At 38.7% G+C, this 17,133-nt stretch overlaps 1 protein-coding gene and 1 long non-coding RNA gene across 2 annotated transcripts in view; one reads left to right on the top strand and one right to left on the bottom strand.

Annotated features, from left to right (window-relative positions):
- Window positions 1-17,133, top strand: part of CTNND2 (catenin delta 2) — a 667,983-nt gene that overhangs the window by 234,325 nt on the left and 416,525 nt on the right.
- LOC116998628 lies at window positions 114-13,961 on the bottom strand. The gene is made up of 3 exons (XR_004418439.1): window positions 13,843-13,961; window positions 11,180-11,330; window positions 114-528 (listed from the first exon to the last, which is right to left on the bottom strand). It is a non-coding gene; the product is annotated as an uncharacterized LOC116998628 (long non-coding RNA).

Genomic DNA, 17,133 nt, shown 5'->3' on the forward strand with positions numbered 1-17,133 from the left:
CTTCAAGATCAAATTTTATTTCAAAAAAGTTTAGTAAAACAAATTTAACATTTGGCTAGTGCTCAGTCATTTAAGTACTGTGTGCAATTGTTCCAAGCTTTTTCCCACTTGATCCAACTTGTCATTTTAACTAGTTTGTACCACTAGACTGATTTTAGCAAGGCTGTTTAACTTGTTCTGTGGTATTTTTCAGTTGATTGTGGTGTCTTAAAGCATTTTCTGTGGATTCTTTCAGTAGCTTTCTAATTGCAGACAGTTTAATTTTAGTTGTGTGCAGAAACTGAGTACCTTCTTCCTCTCCCTCCTAAGAAGTGCTGCGTAAAGGCCCCAGTTGGTCTCAACAGTGGGAAGAACATTAAAGTAACTTTAAAACACTCATGAAGTGCTCGTGAAGCCTGTGGTGTCAGAGCAGTACCTGAAGATGTTACATCACTTAATTCCAGTCTCCTTTTCTAAAGTCCTCTGAGTCACGTGTAGAAATAAAAATTCAGTGAAGTTCCAAATAGAGTGTGCTCTCAGTGGAACCTCCTGTGGTTGATAAATATTTCAAGAAGCTGAAAGTTAGTGATACATTTTAAATGCACTGCTAAGCTGAGATACTTCATGCATACACATTTGCATTATTCATTTGTGCTGTGCAGGTAGATAATGGGCCAGATCTATCTTTGGTATTACTCCACTGATTTCTGAGTAACTGAGCTGATTCAACCATATGTGTACATCTTGCTTTTTGGAAGTCCAAGGCAAAGTAGGAATTACTTTGGTGATTTTACTATACACGTAAGAGTTGTTTGTATACTATTCATGTTCAGTAGCTTAAGCATTTCTTTGTTAAGATAATTGTAAGCAGAAAGTATTACAGTAAATTCACGAATACAAGCCGCACTGAGTATAAGCCGCATCTCTGGGTGTTGGCAAATATTTCGTTTTTTGTCCATAAATAAGCCACACCTGAGTATAAGCCACTCTGTTGTTTGCAGCGAGGACCTGCGTGCAACAAAGTTGCCAAATAGTAACAGAACGGTGGCAGGGCGGGGTTTACTGGCTCGGCTCGGGCTGTGCAGGCTCAGCCCACTCGGGACTGCCGACGGGGCCAGGTGGCCCAGCCTGGCGCTGCCGCTCGGCGGGGCCGCTGGGGGCCAGACGCCGCTGCCACTGGGCTCGGTCACCACGGCCCGACGCTACCCCGTGGTGGCAGGCAGAGACGGAGCCCCCTTCGCTCCCGCGGCGGCAGCAGCGGGCGGGGACGCAGCACCCCGCCTCCGCCCCGAGCCATGGCAATGGCGGCATGGGGCCCCTGCCACCTCCCCGGGCCGTGGCAATGGCGGCACGGGGCCCCCCCGTCTCTCCCCTGGGCTGCGGCAGAGGAGGGAAGGAAAGAGCTCTCCCTCCTCTCTCCCCGCCCCCTGTGCTGCCTGCAGGCAGCCAGGCTCCACCCACAGCGCAACAGAGTAACAATTTGTAACAATCGCGAAATGCCAGCTTTGCAGCTGCTCGGCTTGGCACTCTGGCTGGCACTTCTGAGGTTGTAAATGTCAGAAAATTATTCAGATATTAGCCACTCCTGAGTATTAGCCGCATTTCCGGTTTGGGAGAAAAATCTTAGTCAAAATGGTGCGGCTTGTATTTGTGAAATTACTGTATTTAATTTTTCTTCTTTTTCTGAAATAAACCCCATGGTTAGTGTTTTAGTTGCTGAGGTTATTGACAGATGTGAAAAATCAGTTTTCTGTCACTGATAAAAGTTAATCCTAATAACCTACTACCTTAGAAGTTCTTGACACACTTCTTTGTACCGTGATACTCTCTCTCTGCATGTTTTAAGCAGACTTCCATGCCTGGGTCCATGATACTGATGTGCTGCATTTGTGTGTATGCATGTATATAAACTGTATATGTATCTCTATTTTAAATAACTAGGTACTTGCTTTAACCTACAATGAGAGGCAGAGGTAACAGAAAATGGAATGCCTTGATCTATCAGCATGGACTAGTTTAAAATGCTGACTGAGCAGGTCATCGAGATGACAGAGTATATAATGCATTTGATGGAAGCTACTATCCCTACATTTCAATTTGTATATGAAAGAGGTTATTGTTTGTGAAGGAACTTTCTTTCTTTCTTTCTTTCTTTCTTTCTTTCTTTCTTTCTTTCTTTCTTTCTTTCTTTCTCTTTCTTTCTCTTTCTTTCTTTCTTTCTTTCTTTTAGTAGATAATGATGTTGTAGAAATTTTAATGTCAAATTTAACTATTTAATTTTAAGATCCAGAGAGATCCTTTTAGAAGACCTTTAGCATGCTATTATGAATACTTTCTGACAGAGATCAAGGCCTTTGTATCGCATTCTCAGAATGCTCATTCCAGTAATTGGCTTTTGAAAAAGCTAACCTGAAAATTAAAGCAGGAACTTTGTCCTCCCAGCTGTGAACACATGAAAAACATCTTTCAGTGTTGACTGCTACAAAAATGTGCAGTTTTAGGGAACTGGAAGAAAGAGTAGGTGGAAACACAACTGCATGTCAATCAATTGAAGTAAGGCTCTACTTAATACACCCTGTGTCTAACACTTTCTAATGACAGTGTGGAGAGCTAAGTTGTTCAGCGGAAGTCCTTCATTTTATCAGAGCACAGTGGAGCCAATCAGAACTTGGAAGTCAATAAGGAAAACACTTATCCATTTGGGATGTTGCCAAGGAATTATCACCATTGTATGTAATTCCTGTTAAGACAGGAACTCCTAAAAGTTTTATTCTCAATGGAATGAAACATGTTGAAGGCAAATAACTTTTGCAGCTTTAAAAGTTGTCAGGGAAGCTAAGACTTGGGACACCTCTCTCCTCTGTGCCAAGGTATTCTGTAAATGTCTATTGAAACTGCAATAGGCATTTATTGACAATTTCTTCTAAAACTATCAGCAGAGAAATATTATATTTTTGAATTCTTGAGCAATTACAGTAAATTGTTTGGTGATCACCAAGGGCTCAGATGTCATCACATTTTTGTTTTTTTTCCCCAGTTCTGGCATCAGTTTTCCTGGTAGTGATGAATACTGATTTTTTTTTTTTTTTTTAATTTTGAGAAAACTTGATTACTTTAAATAGTATTGCTACTGAGTGGGTGTGTACCATGTGTTTAAGATATTTTGATTGTGTAATAGATTAATACTGATTATTGCCATTCTCTTAGCTTTGTACAAGTGTTGTGTAAGGATATCAACATGTGGAGTGGTACCAGGCAGTCAATTTGGAAATTGAGGGCAGAAGATGCCTTTGCTTTCTAGTGCGTACAGGTTCTCATTTTGGCATATGCTCAAGGCTATGTCACCTGGAACAGGTACCGATTCCTTGTGATGTTTGCATGCACAGTGGCTCAAAGATGATGTTGGTTGCCATGGTGGGAAAAGGACAGGCTACTTGTTCAGCCTATTGGATGGCCCAGACGACTATAAATAAGTAACAGCATCTCTTCTACAGCCTTGGTTGTGCAGTTTCTCATTTCTATTTTGTGAACCCATGGCACAGTTGGAATTTGTAGTAAATCTGAAGTCCAGTAATCTTGAGTTTGCTTTCCTGTGTTTCCAGCTCTTTCAACTTTTCTTAGCTGATAGAGTTCATTAGTGTGAAAAAGGGACATGCCAAAGCCTTATACAAATCTCTTGCACAGAGGATTAAAATGACTGCATCATCAATAATATCGGAGGGGTATTGTTGACTAAAATGTAGAGAAAATATAAAAGTGAAGAGGTAATAGGTAATCTTACACACTTGTAATTTTTTTGCAGTTAATTTAATGGCTATCTTCAGAAGGATCAGTATTTTATTGCTGAGCACAGTCTAGCATTAACCTTCTAATCACATGTTTATCTTTTAGAGTGTTGGAAAACCTTAGTTGTCAAAAGATGGCCTTTAAGCAATAGAAAAGTCAGCCTGTTGCTGAAAACTAACTTAGAAAACCTAAAACATTCTTCTAATGAAAGAGATGGTTAATTGGCAATTGATAAAGACAAATAATTAAAACAGAAGGATAGCAGAGATTTTAAACAAACAAAACCCTCCAAATTCCAATAAACAGTTTTGCAATTTTCTTCATGCTATGTGTCTACCCTGCCCTGATTTCAAGTTAGATTTTTTTTGGCTCCCCAGTTGACTCTCTCAATTGACTTTTTATGTGATAAAAATTGAATAGTCAAATTTCAAATTGAGAGTCAAGCATGCAAATGGCTCTCTGAGAGCTTTCTGTGAGGAGTGGGTTCTCATCTTTGTCCTTGGTCTATGCTTCATTTCTCCACTTCATTTCTCAGTCTGCACAGTGGCTCTATTGTTTTTCATTGTCTGTCTTTCTGTGGCATTCAAAGCCATTATGTGTTCACAGCTCTATACTGCTGAGCCATGACTCTTTTTAAATTATTCCCACCTAATTGATACTCAGTCACATGGGCAAAGCCCTTAAAAAAAGCTCCTGTCAGCCCAGTCTCTGCCATTAGCTGGGGAGAGAGATACTCCTCAGTTCTCATGTGAAGTTCTGAGCTATTAGGGAGGGAAGTTTGTGGCTGCTGAGTCAGAGGAAATATTTTTAGTGATCTCCCTCTAGTACTTATTTCTTTTTCCTGGTGAACTTGATGATATTCAGCCAAAGCCAGAAATTCTCAGATGGTTTAAAATGGGATATCAAGATCTGCTGAAATTAGTTGAAATTGGCTTACTTATCAAGAGGTGGGTCTGTGTAGGGTTACCTTATGGTATCCTTGTAGTTGTGGAAAACTTGCCTGAGCTTATAGAACCTGTTGTTGCAGGTTTTGTTGCACTCTTGCTGAAACTGTTACACAACTGCTTTAAGTAACTTCAGACATAGTAAACTACACCACATCTTGGCATATCCTGTGGAGGAGGTGAAATGTCACCAGCTTTATCTGTGTGAACTGTATTTGAAATCATGCACTCAGAAGAATGCAATTAAAAGAGGAAAGAAAATAATATATAAACTGCAAAAGCCCTTGGGCTTTCCTAAATAATTTTCCAGCATCCTCACCATAATTGTTCCCCTCTAAACAGTCATAAGGGTAGCTGCTGCACTGGAAGGGTGTGTGCTTGACATTCATAAAGTTTCAAACACTGATGTATTTTGGGTTTAATTTTAACCAAGCAGAGATGCCTAAAAAGTAATTTCCAGTAAATGATTTGCTGGTGCTAGGTTCTGATGAATAACTTGCATTTCCTAATCTATTAATTGAGTAAACATATAGAAAAGAATTTAGAACAGTTTTGTTTTAATATAATTGTTCCTGAGATTAATACTACATATGAGTATTGAGTAACACCAGCATTAACCATATTTCCTTCTTCATAATTCTTTTTCTGCCTCAGTTCACTGTAAGGCTATATATGTTCTGGTCCAACCATGATTTGTGATTTTCATCACAAATAACAGACTGTGTATTCAGTACCAAAATATTAAAAGTATTGAAATTGTAGTTACAGAGATGGAGAATTTTCCTTTAGCAGTAGTGTAATGGATTGAATATCTTACTGAGTCGTTTTTGTCATGTGAATTACTTGCATCCACTTCTGAGGAGGTCATGTTATATCTCCATTCTTCCATTACTGCTCTTGTGATGTGCTGACAATCCATGGTTTTGGTTTGGTTCAGGTTTTTTTTGTTTTCCTGGTGGATTTTTTATTTGTTTGTTTTTGGTGGTTTTGTTTGTTGCTGTTTTGTAGTGGGATTTTGTTGGTTTTTGTCTGTATTTTTGTGACTATTGCTTAAATTTTGTTTCATAGATGAAATAAGTACTTTGTTCACTTTTCAACTGTAATGTTGTTATTGCTCTGAGTACCCTATGTAATTTGTTTCTGATAAGAATTTACCACCAAAAAAAAAAAGTTACTTAACCGTTTTCTAAGTAAACCTATAAGTGAGGTTTTTCAAGTGCCATTGCCTCTCTTAAATAATCTTCTGCAGTTATTTTAAAGCCCATGTACATACACATATGGTGCTGAAATATATGAAGAAAGATATCAAAATTAGCTATGTCCAAATTAGCTCTGTATTTAAATAGGAACTTTACCTGGAATATGGATCTGTATACTCTCTCAGTGTTCTTTGCTCAAGTTGCCTGTCTTTGAAGAGTGGTGTTTCACACAGCATAAGTCCTAACAAACTGTTATTTTCACAGCATCTTTTAGTTTAACAATCTGTTATTTTCACTGTGCTTAATGGTAGTTTAAAGTATATTTTTAAATTAGTGTTAAATTATCATAATGAACCTGTGCAGCACATCATAAGTAAGTTATTTCTAATATTGTTTGAGCTGTCTGGCTTATGCTGTAAATTTTGTACAATGAGAACTTGCTTTAAATCAGATACGATTAAGTAGGTGTAGGCCAGAACTTCATTTGCTTGGTAGCTGTAGTTCCGTTCTGAAGAGCTAACACTAAGTCACAGCTTCAGGGAGGCAGGTAAGGGGAAGAGGGAAACAAAAAATAAAGTCTTAAAAGGTTGTAGTGATATTTTTCATTTGGACATCTAGCTGACATATTGGTCCTTCCAACTAAAGAAAAGAGGCTGTTTTTATTTTAACTAAGCAATAAAAATGTATAGACATTTTCAATGAAAGATGAAATCAGAAGGGTTTATGGATCCATCAATTGTTGAATGAGACCCAAAGCACCTTTGCAATGTCCCAATGTAGGCATCTCAGGAGTGGGTTACACTTAAATGAAATGGGCAAATATCATATTTTTCCTTTGGACCATGACAATACACTGTGTGTGGGATTACCTGAAAACATTCCTTAAAAGTTACAGGATTTTCTTTAATGGATAAACTCTTCTGATAACAGCTTCTTGATACTTGTATCTTTAGGCTCTCTTCTTTAGCCTATCATGACAGAATTTTTTTTTTTTTTAAACATTGCCAGTTTGTTCATATGTGCTGATGACTTGCACACAGATACAATACCATTGCTTCAGAACACATGCATTACAAATGTGAATTTATCTCTTTGCAAAAAATGATACCTGAACTAATATTCTGCAAACACCAGGAGTCTACTTGAAGTATATGAAATTATATTTATAGCCTTACCGTCTGGAAAGACACAAGGCATCTCAGCTTTGTGCACATGCTTGGTGACGTTTGAGGAAAAACAGAGGGAATAAATTTGGCTGTGTCTCCTTTGTCATCCATATTCCTGCACTGCTAGCATGAAGACAGAAGTGGAGGTGTTTTATAGGATAAGATGCTTGTTGTTTTAAATAATAGCAAAATTCTACACACTTTGGAGTGTAAACCTTTGCTATGATGTGTAGACAAATAAGTTAAAAAGCAGGTACCCTCATTTTCAAGTGCTCACATGTGGAGAACAGACCCTTATATTGCAACTTGAGGCCGTTTCTGTTACTACCTGGATGGTCATGTTCCAGGCTAGTAAGCTGGCTGTATCTGAGCTGAAAAGTCTTGACATCTCTGATGTGAGTTTGCAATTCTGTGCTCTTCTGGAGAGTAAAATCCAGAAGTAACTTGACAAGTTTAATTAGTGTGCCAAGCAGGCAGTGTTTCTGGGAGCCAGGTGATGTTAAAATCAGATTGGGGTTAAATGTTTATTGCTTAAAAGTGTTTACATGGTTATCTCAGAGCATTGAAGAAGCCTCAGGCAGTTGGGAGGGTGTCTATTCTGGCAGGCTGTAGGATGTCCTTACGTCCATTGGGTCTCCTGGCTCTGAGTTGTCTCCTGTGGCTTACACAATAGGACATTTTCTTTGTCATTACTTTCTCTTAGCTTTTTTCCCCAGAAATAACTGGTGCATTGGGAGTAAACAAGTACAGCAGTGATTCCAGCAGTACTACACCACTTTCTTTCTTCTTCCAAACTTTCACTTTGTGTTCAGTCCTGCCATTCTGTATTGATGTGTTATGTATGCATCTTGCTACATTCTTGAATTTTCTTGTCTGATATTATGTATTGAACATTTGTTATGTTTCCATTAGGAATCATTGTCTGAAATTATTTTATAATGAAATTCTGAGTCCTTTTTGAGTTATTGAAATGGTTAGAAATTGCATATATGGCTGTGGTAAATGCACCGTTAGATATAAGTGGACTCATTCACTTCTAAAAAGGAATGCATGTACAAATAGCACCTGCATCCATCTGCGTAAGGCTGTATTTTGTGTATATATGGATGAAGATTAAAGTGGGTTTTGCACACATTTCTGATTTTCTTTTTCCAAACAAAATGTGATTTATTTGCTAGTTTGTTTTTTTAAAGATTTTGGGTATTATTGAATCCTGCTATTAGTTAGTGCCCTGCTATCAGTCGCTATTTTGCATACTTAAAATCTATGACATTATTTGACTGTCAGTATCTCATTATGCTGCTTCCTTCTGTAATGTGTTCAGGGGCTTCTACTAAGAATGTCTGGCAGCAGTAATCTCAACTGTTTTCCTATTCTTATTTTTAGTTCTTTGGCATCAGTGTTATAATGTCTTAAAATGAAAATAAGCTTGGATAAATGTAAAGGCAGTGTCCACTTGTTTCTGGAAATAACTGCCTTGGGTTAGGAAGTTGTACAATAGGGGTGGCTGTGGCATAGCTGCAGGGTAGAGCAGACAAAGAAACTGCCTGGTGGGCTGTGACCTGCAGATAGACTCTGGGTCTCTGGTTAGACAAACTCTAAAATGCCTTATGATTAGGCTTTTATTGCACACGGGCCTCCAAATGTAATCTTTTAACTTTTTTAAGACAGGAAAGAGACAGAACCTAAGGTTTAATTAGTAGTGGCTCTTGTAAAACAGCTGTCCATAAAAATGGTGAAATTCCTATTTGGACAAAGGTGTATTTTCCAAGCTCTTATACAATCTCCTTGTGTGGGTTGCTGTCTTTCCTTCCTTTAAACTTTTATTTTTAATATTCATGAAATGCTTTAAAAAAATAATTAAACATTTTGTTATTTGGAGGGAGAAGTTGCATGAAGATTTAAGACAGTCAACATTGGATTTGGAATTTTATGATTAATTTTTATGAATGCCAGAGTAGGTTTATTAAAAAACTTAAACATACTCTTCCATCTAAAAATCAGTATATTTGGAAAAAAAAAAATAAATACAGTCATTGTGAAGGGATTGAAAGCTTTTCTGGGAGTGGGAGGCCCAGTCATTACTGTTTGACGCCACTGTCCTTATTGTTCCTTATTGTTTCAACATATCTTTGAACATGACATAATATTTTTTTTTGCATATAAAAGAATTCATTTTTATGATGATTTTTGTCATTTACCTCATAGCAATTTTAGTTGAAATTTTGAACCATGTGCCAGTAAGGAACAATAACTTAGTTATTCTTGTAAAGTAGTATAACTTTGGAAGACAGTATTTAAAACAAAATAGTTTGAAAACTAATTTTAAAGAAATCTGATTACAAAAAAAAATTAATTTGGCTCAGTTTACCAAAATATGAGCAGGATTCAGAAACAGCTTGTAGGCTGAGCTCAACAGCAGGAGAAGCTGTAGTCGATCAGTTCTGCCCTCTTCAGCAGGTGTAATACCATTTGATGGAAATTGCAATACATGGTTTCTGGGGACATGTGGATAATGTGTCCAGATGACAGCAACATCAACAAAGTATAGAAAAAAAACATGGGCAGATGTTTGGCTTATTCTGTCTACATGTACTTAAATTCACTGTAATGGAGTTTATCTATTCTCGTGTTGTGGTTTGCTCTCTTCCAAAGAAGGATTTTATGGCAGACTGCTAATCTTGCAAAGCAGTTCACCTGTTGCAGCAGCTATATTTTGCAGCCCTAGCTGCAGGATTTTTTACCTTTTTTTTAACCTTTTTTTTTTCCCTACTCTTTCTTTCCAAAAATATTGAAATGCTAGGTTTCACTATAGTGGGATGAATTACTTTATGGTTTTGACATAAAACAGAGTATTCTTGCAGTGCGACTGGATGCTTCAGACCTTCACAGACAGAAGATAAATTGCACACTTTTCAAATGTCACCCTTAAGGGAAAAAAAATACAAACCTTCTAGGTATATCTAACTGAATAACTTTTACTTTTGATTTTTATTTTCTGCTCTGTGTGTGGCTACTCCTGAAATTACTGAAATAGAATGTTGACTAAACTCGATCTGTGGAATACTAAAATGTATCAATAATTATTGATAATATTTAGACAGATGTTGGACATATGAGTCATTGTTCTTCAAATCCATTTATGTGTAGTTAAAATTTGTGGTGTATCCAGCTAGCCTGTCATCAGGAAGTCATGTTGGCATGGGTATGGCATCCTATGTCTATTGTCTGCTCCTATGTGTTTTCATTCCCACTACTAGAACTCCTTATAATTCTAAATCAACACAGCCTGCAAATTTAAATTCTTTGCTTTGTAAGATTAATTAATAAAAATATGTGAAACTATAATTTTGAAGCTGATGTGAGCATTTAAAGAAAAGGGGGTTTATCTGCTATTCATTTAATGCAGCATGAAATGAACATCTGAATCAAACAGCAAAAATTTAGTAAATAAGATATAGCATTTATTATGAGGCCTCATTATTCTGTATGCATAGTAATATTTTCAAAGTGTAATTTTTTCTTCTTCCTAAGCTGCTCAAAATGTTTCCCCCTGTTTTTCAACAAGGCATTGTGTGTTGATGTTTGTAATTAGATCATTTGCATACAGTCATTGTCATTAGAAAGTTAGCATTTTAGTGGTTACAGTTGTATGAGTTACCCAAAGCTTCCTCATTTAGAAATATTTGAAATTATAATTTCGATCACATAGTCTTTATGCTAACCATTATTTTCAGTTTTATTTCTCACATGACTGCTTCTCAAGCTTAAGCTTGTTTCCCTGTAAATAATTTTGTAGTTCCATTTTAGTGGAATTCCAACTGTATTTTCTTTTGGGAAGTAACTTGCAAATTATTTACGTGAGGTACTATATCCAGAGTCATGTGTACTCAGTTGCTATGGAGACACTGTCATCCTGTCTTCCTAGGAAAGTGATAGTCCAGCTATCCATAGATAGTCCACCAAACATGCCCAGAGCAGTGGTGTGCAGAAAATTTGGTAGCAGGTACTAAACCTGTGTCACTGGCTTGAGAGATGTGTCCTGTAAATTCAGGAAAGGAAAGTGAAATCCTTAAAAACCCAAAACCTATGCACTTTGGCTTACCTCCAGGAGGTTATGTTCCCCTCTGTCCAGAACTGACAATAATCCAGTTGCCAAACTTCATTAGGCAGTTAGGATTGTCTGTAGAGACTGCATCCTACGCAAGTACTGGATTCAAAAGGGCTCCTTGCACCTCTCCTGTATCAAACATGAGCTGGAAGAACAAAAGGTAGAAACTGTTTGCAGTGTTTGTGAAGCTGATTAAAGGGAAGGAAACTGATTTACAAGGCTTTGATTTTCAAAATCCTCCTCTTTAATTGGTATTACATTGTTGGAGGACTTTGCTCTTCCAAAAAAAGACATGAAAAGTGGTTAGAGACACTTTATATTCTGATGATGCTGTCAAAGACATCCCAAACATTGTTGCAAGGTCTCTGCCTACTTTTCATTAATGTATTCAAGGGAGGGTGTGCTGTAGTTCTCCCTCTCCGTCTCTCTTTCTGGCTTTTCTCTGCAATGGACATGAGCCAGAGAAATGTCTTTCCTGGTCAATGCAGTCTCTTGTTTGAGGAAATGAAGTAGAGTGCATCCCATTAAATTATTTCTTTCATTCTAATTTCAGTTACTTTGCTTTTGGAAAGGATACACACTTTGCCAGCCATGTAATAAGAAAAACCAGTCTGTACTAAATAGAAATCAAGCTTTAGGGATGGAAAAGTAACACAATAATAAGAAAGCTTCAGCAGAGGTGAAATTTGGCTGAAAATCCTGAATTTGGTACACTAAATATATACTCTTCCTTTTCAAGTCAGACGGGAACTTACTCTATAAATTTCAGCGCTTGCTAAATCAGTCTGATGCCACATTTCTCTTGTCACATGATTGGATAATGTAAAATACATAAGGAATAGACAACAGAACAAGTCCAGAAAATTAAGTAGTTCTTGTATTCTTACAGTTTAGCATTGCAAATGTTTCTGGTACTTGTGTATTCCAGTCTGATGAGACTCTCCTCGAAAGGGTCTGAATCCAAGGAGCTGGGTTTACTGAGCAAAGAGGCTTCTCAAGACTATATCCAGTGCAGCTCTCAGACTAGGGAAAGTTAGTGTTTTGCATGGCGTATACTATTGTTTAAAGTGTCTGTGAGATGAGAGGAATAAACTTTGTAAGGTAAGACAAGTTGGACCATCTATAATCAATTCAGAAAATAAAACAATATTCTTCCATATTGGTATAATTGGATATCCTATCCATTCCTAGCTCTCAGGTGCACTAAGGAAGAAGCTACATTTCTCACTGATTAGACAGAGAAAAATCCTAGAAAATCTCTCTTTTACTACAAAAGTGTTCTGAGAGGGACAGTAATTTGCTGACATAAAAGAAGTTACCTAGTACAGTGTGCCTGACAACTGTCTGGTCAAATTTTGCTGCTTCTGGGATGATGTGTTTCCCTCAGTAACCTTGATAAGGTTAGTTTCAGACAGGGCTGTGCCCAGTAACTCTGCACCAGAACACACTGGGAGACACCCAGCAGAGAAACAACTTTCCCAGAAAAGGCCCTGAGGGGTCCTGGTGGACCCCAAATTGAACATGACCCAGAAATGTGCCCTTGTGGCAAAGAAGGTAACCAGTGTCCTTGGCTGCACTGCCTTAGGAAGATGGGTGTTGCCAGCAGGTCAAGGTAGGTGATCTTTCTCCTCTGCTCGGCACTGGTAAGGCCACACCTCAAGCACTCAGGGTCCAGTTCTGGGCTTCTTAGTTCAAGACAGACACAGACGTATATGGGGGGCGGTTCAGCAAAGAGCCACTAAGATGATGAAGAGAGTGAAACATTTTGCCTTGGAGGAAAGGCTGAGAGTTGAGACTGTTCAGCCTGGGGTAAAGAAGCTTGGGGAGGGAATCAATATGTACAAACACCTGAACAGAGGGCACAAAGAAGAGGGAGTCAGATTCTTTTGAGATTATTTTCCTGCCCAGGGACAGGACCAGAGGCAATGGACACAAACTGAAACACAGAAGGTGGTGTATGAACACTGGGAGACACACTATTACTGGGAGAGTGACTCAACACTGGAACAGGCTACCCAGAGAGGTTGTAGGTTTGTCTTCCTTAGAGATACTCACAAGCTACCTGTGCATGGCCCTGCTTACTCAGTGTGGTCCTCTGTGAGTTGGACAAGGTGACCTCCAGAGGCCCCTGCCCACCTCCACACTTCTGTGACCCTTTAAAGGTGCCTGCTATGCACGGTTAGGACATATGCCTAGTGCTGATGCATTGCATCCTGGTTTGTGAGCGGGTTGAGGATTGGAAACAGACACAATAATCTTGCATCTTAGTTATGATGTGGAAGCAGAGATTGCAATTCCAAATTCTCATTATTTCAGGCTAGCAAAGATCATTCAGAAGTGTCACATCACATCTCATTTCTGTCTTTGAGGCATTTGGCTGTGCAAATCATATGACTTTGACAAATAATCCCAAAACATGCGCAGTTCTGAGATGCTGAAAAATCCAGCTAAAACTTTGGTACCACAGGTTTGGTATTTCTGGTTTGTGAAGTAAAATCAAGGTTCCCCGTGTGCTACTTCAGTTTATGGCAGGTGAATATCTCTACTTCCCCTCAGCCATGGAATGGCCAGAAATTAATCTGCTGTACAGTCAATATGCTCCTGGAAGGCAGGACAGCCAAATGCTTTCTGGCCATCACAGATCTGCTCCCACTTACCAGCAAAACTGGGCACTCCATCCACCCAATCATGTGGCTTGAACCACAGCATGTCTCATCAGACATGGAGATTTTCAGGCTGCATGGTGCTGCCAGGCCCTCAGTCCCTCGCAGGCTGTGCAATCAGCTTCACTCTTGTCTCTAGTTTCTCAGAATGCCTTGTCCAGGGAGGTGAGAGGGAGCTTTGCTGTAGGGGTGATTCTCATTCCCTCTCTCCCAGACTAGTTTGGAATGGCTTTCCTGTTGCTGTCATGGGAACGGTGCCCGTAGTCATAGAAGAGGGAATATATGTGGCATTCAGCTGCTGCCAGGTGTGGGGAGGAGAGAACTCTCATTTTATCCTGTCCAAGTTTCCACTATGGGAAGAGATGTCAGATTTAAGATGGGGGGGCAAGGGGAAGAATAGTATGACTCTAAACTACAACCTAGAAACCATGTCTGGAAATTAATTTGAATCCCCTCTCTGCCATTAAATTCACCTAAAACACTGAGTTTTAATTCTGCATGCATGGCTTGCTTTCATTTACTTTGCCTTTTCTTTTCAATACTGTGACATCATGAACCTTTTTTTCTTTTTTTCTTTTTTTTTTTTTTTCTCCTGAAAAGGGAGCTGCAACTCCTCCCTGCTTGTTCTGCATTTGGGATCAGGGGCTTTATAGTAGTATGCATTGTATGAGACAAGTCTTGGACCAGTTATCAACACTGCTAGAAGGTTCCTAGCAGGAACCCAGTTCCACAGGGATAGATGCAGTTTTGATGACTGTTCTGTTGTAATAAAGACTTGAATTTCAGATGGCTTCCACAATACTGTCAATGAAATATTCTGATTGAAATAATCAAACAAATTTACTCATTCATTATTTTTTCTATTCACTCACCCTTCCCTCTTGTTTCTTTCCCCTGATTCAATGAAAGTAACTGATTCCTATGGCTCTCTTATTTTGTAATTGTATCATAGCAGTAATTTAGATATTCCTTCTGTAAGGAAACATCACTGTAGAGATGCTTCTCTCCATTTAAATCTTCTGACAGTTTTCTCGACATCATTTTGGTGGCAACTGGCTAGTCTTTGAACTGAAATCTGTGCTATAATTGTGGAAGCAGCATAATTGTCTTAGTGAGATATGGTAATTCTGGAGTGCAGCAAATGTTGCTTGTGTGCTTGATCTCCTAGAGGCATAACCACATATCCAGTCCAGTATATTTAATATTCTGTTATATTCATTGTTTTGTTTACAATGAGTAGTACAAATCTGGAATCTTTCTGTTTGATTCTTTGAGACCTCAATAGCAAAAATCTCTTTAGTGTTTTATTGAAAGAATAACCTGGATTCCCAATCTGGATGTTTTAAGGATGAAAATCTATTTTTCTAGAAAAACCTGATACACTATGTTTTCTGCTATCTGTTTGGTGGCAATAAATGTATGTTTCACTAGTAAGAACAACCATTGTTGGTTGGATGAGCTGTCTTCACCGATGACCTCAAGTATATACTTATTAAAGAGCAAGAACTGGGCCATAATATGTGATACTGTCCTCTAATACTCAAAAACCACCTGTTTTCAGGTTTCCATGGCACAGTGAAGTTATGATGTACTTAGCAGCCACCAAAAGCATGCCTGTTACATAAAGAATCATCTTGTTTCATCTGTTTTCAAGTTGGTAGAGTGCTTATGGGTCAAAAATCAGAGCTTTTGAGAGAAACCTCATGGTGTCTGCTATGAACCTAGGTAAGGAACAACATGTGGATCAAGCCTTCACTTCCAAGAGGCCTCAGGCTCTGGTTCTCAGGAGGAAGTTCAACAATTCTGGTACCGGGAAAACAGCACAGTGGTGCATAACAATCTGGGACACTTCGGGATGAGTTTGGAACATCTTCTTCCTGTGGTTGTGGATGGACCAACTAGGAGCAGTGCTCTCCTGGACTGAATGTTTGCCTAAAAAGACCTGTTGGAAGATAAAAATGTCAACAGCAGCTGCAGAGCCTGTAAGAGCATAGAGGCCAAGGACTGGAGGAGGACAAGTGATCAAATAAAGACCTGAACTTCAGAAAAGCAGATTTCAACTCAGTCAGGGAACTTCTAGGAAGGGTCCAATGGGAACCTGTCTTGGAGGGCAGAGAAGCTTAGGCATGTTGGGAGATTTCCCAGTGCAGCTGCTTCTTGAAGTACAAAAGAGCAGTCTATCCCCCTAAGCAGGAAAAGGAGCAGACATAAAAAGAAATCAGTTGGAAAGGCACCAAGCTACCAAGAGAGCTCAAATGAGAAAAGGAGCAGTGGAGCAGCGCAAAAGGGGACAAACTTCCAAAGATGAATATAGAGGTACTGCTTCAGTGTACAGAGATGCAATTAGGAAGGCAAAAGCTCAGCTGGAACTCAAAGTAGCAAGAATAAGAATAACAGAGTTTCTGCAATTATGTTAGCAAGTAGAAGCACAAGAAATATATAGCTTTGCTGCTGCTGCTAAGGGACAGCAAGTTAATAAAAGATGGCACAGAAAAGGCTGAGGCACTCAGCATCTCTTCTTGGTTAATGTCAGGCCCCAAAACTCTGCGTCAAGAAGCAACAACAAAGCAAATGGCAAACCACTGATAGTACAAAAGGGTCAAGTGTTGTTGCCCTTCAGCCCTACTATCCTACATAACTTTTTATTGTTGCCTAACTTTGTTGACTGTTGCTCATTCCAAGTTTCAGGTCATTCTATATGTATTAAAGTGTGGAACATGGAACCAGAATTTTACTGGTGGACACCTTCAACTGGGACAATTTTCCATATTTTCCTGATTTAACCACTTATTTAAGAACTTTTCCATGGAGAAACCTTCTATATAACTTGTTCATGTTTATGTTAGAGGTCGCAAGTTCTGTTCTGTGTTATAGACTCTTACAGTTTGCCCAGTATGACTATCTGGCTTGCTGGTCTATAGTCTTCTAGATCTCCTTGAAACTGGCATTGCATTCAATGTCTTATAGTTCTAAGCTGTACATTTTTTGGTTCCTTAGAAGTATTGAGCAAATACTGTCTGATCTTCAATTTGCTACAGGTTGTTAGTTTGTTTTGTGACCTATTCATTTCAATTTCAGGCAGATCCTCTGATAAGGCTCCCTCAGTAATTACACAGCATGAGATTTTCCCATAAACTAGTTAAAATTTCCATGAGGGATTAATTTGGTCTCTCTTCAGTGAACCTTTTATATCCTCACCAGTGGTTTTACAGACTCTCCAGGCATATTCTTGCTCTTGAAGCATTTGGAGAAATAGTTGTTGGTTGCTTTGATGCCTTTGCTATT

This window comes from Catharus ustulatus, chromosome 1, assembly GCF_009819885.2.
Source record: "Catharus ustulatus isolate bCatUst1 chromosome 1, bCatUst1.pri.v2, whole genome shotgun sequence".
NCBI lineage: Eukaryota > Metazoa > Chordata > Aves > Passeriformes > Turdidae > Catharus > Catharus ustulatus.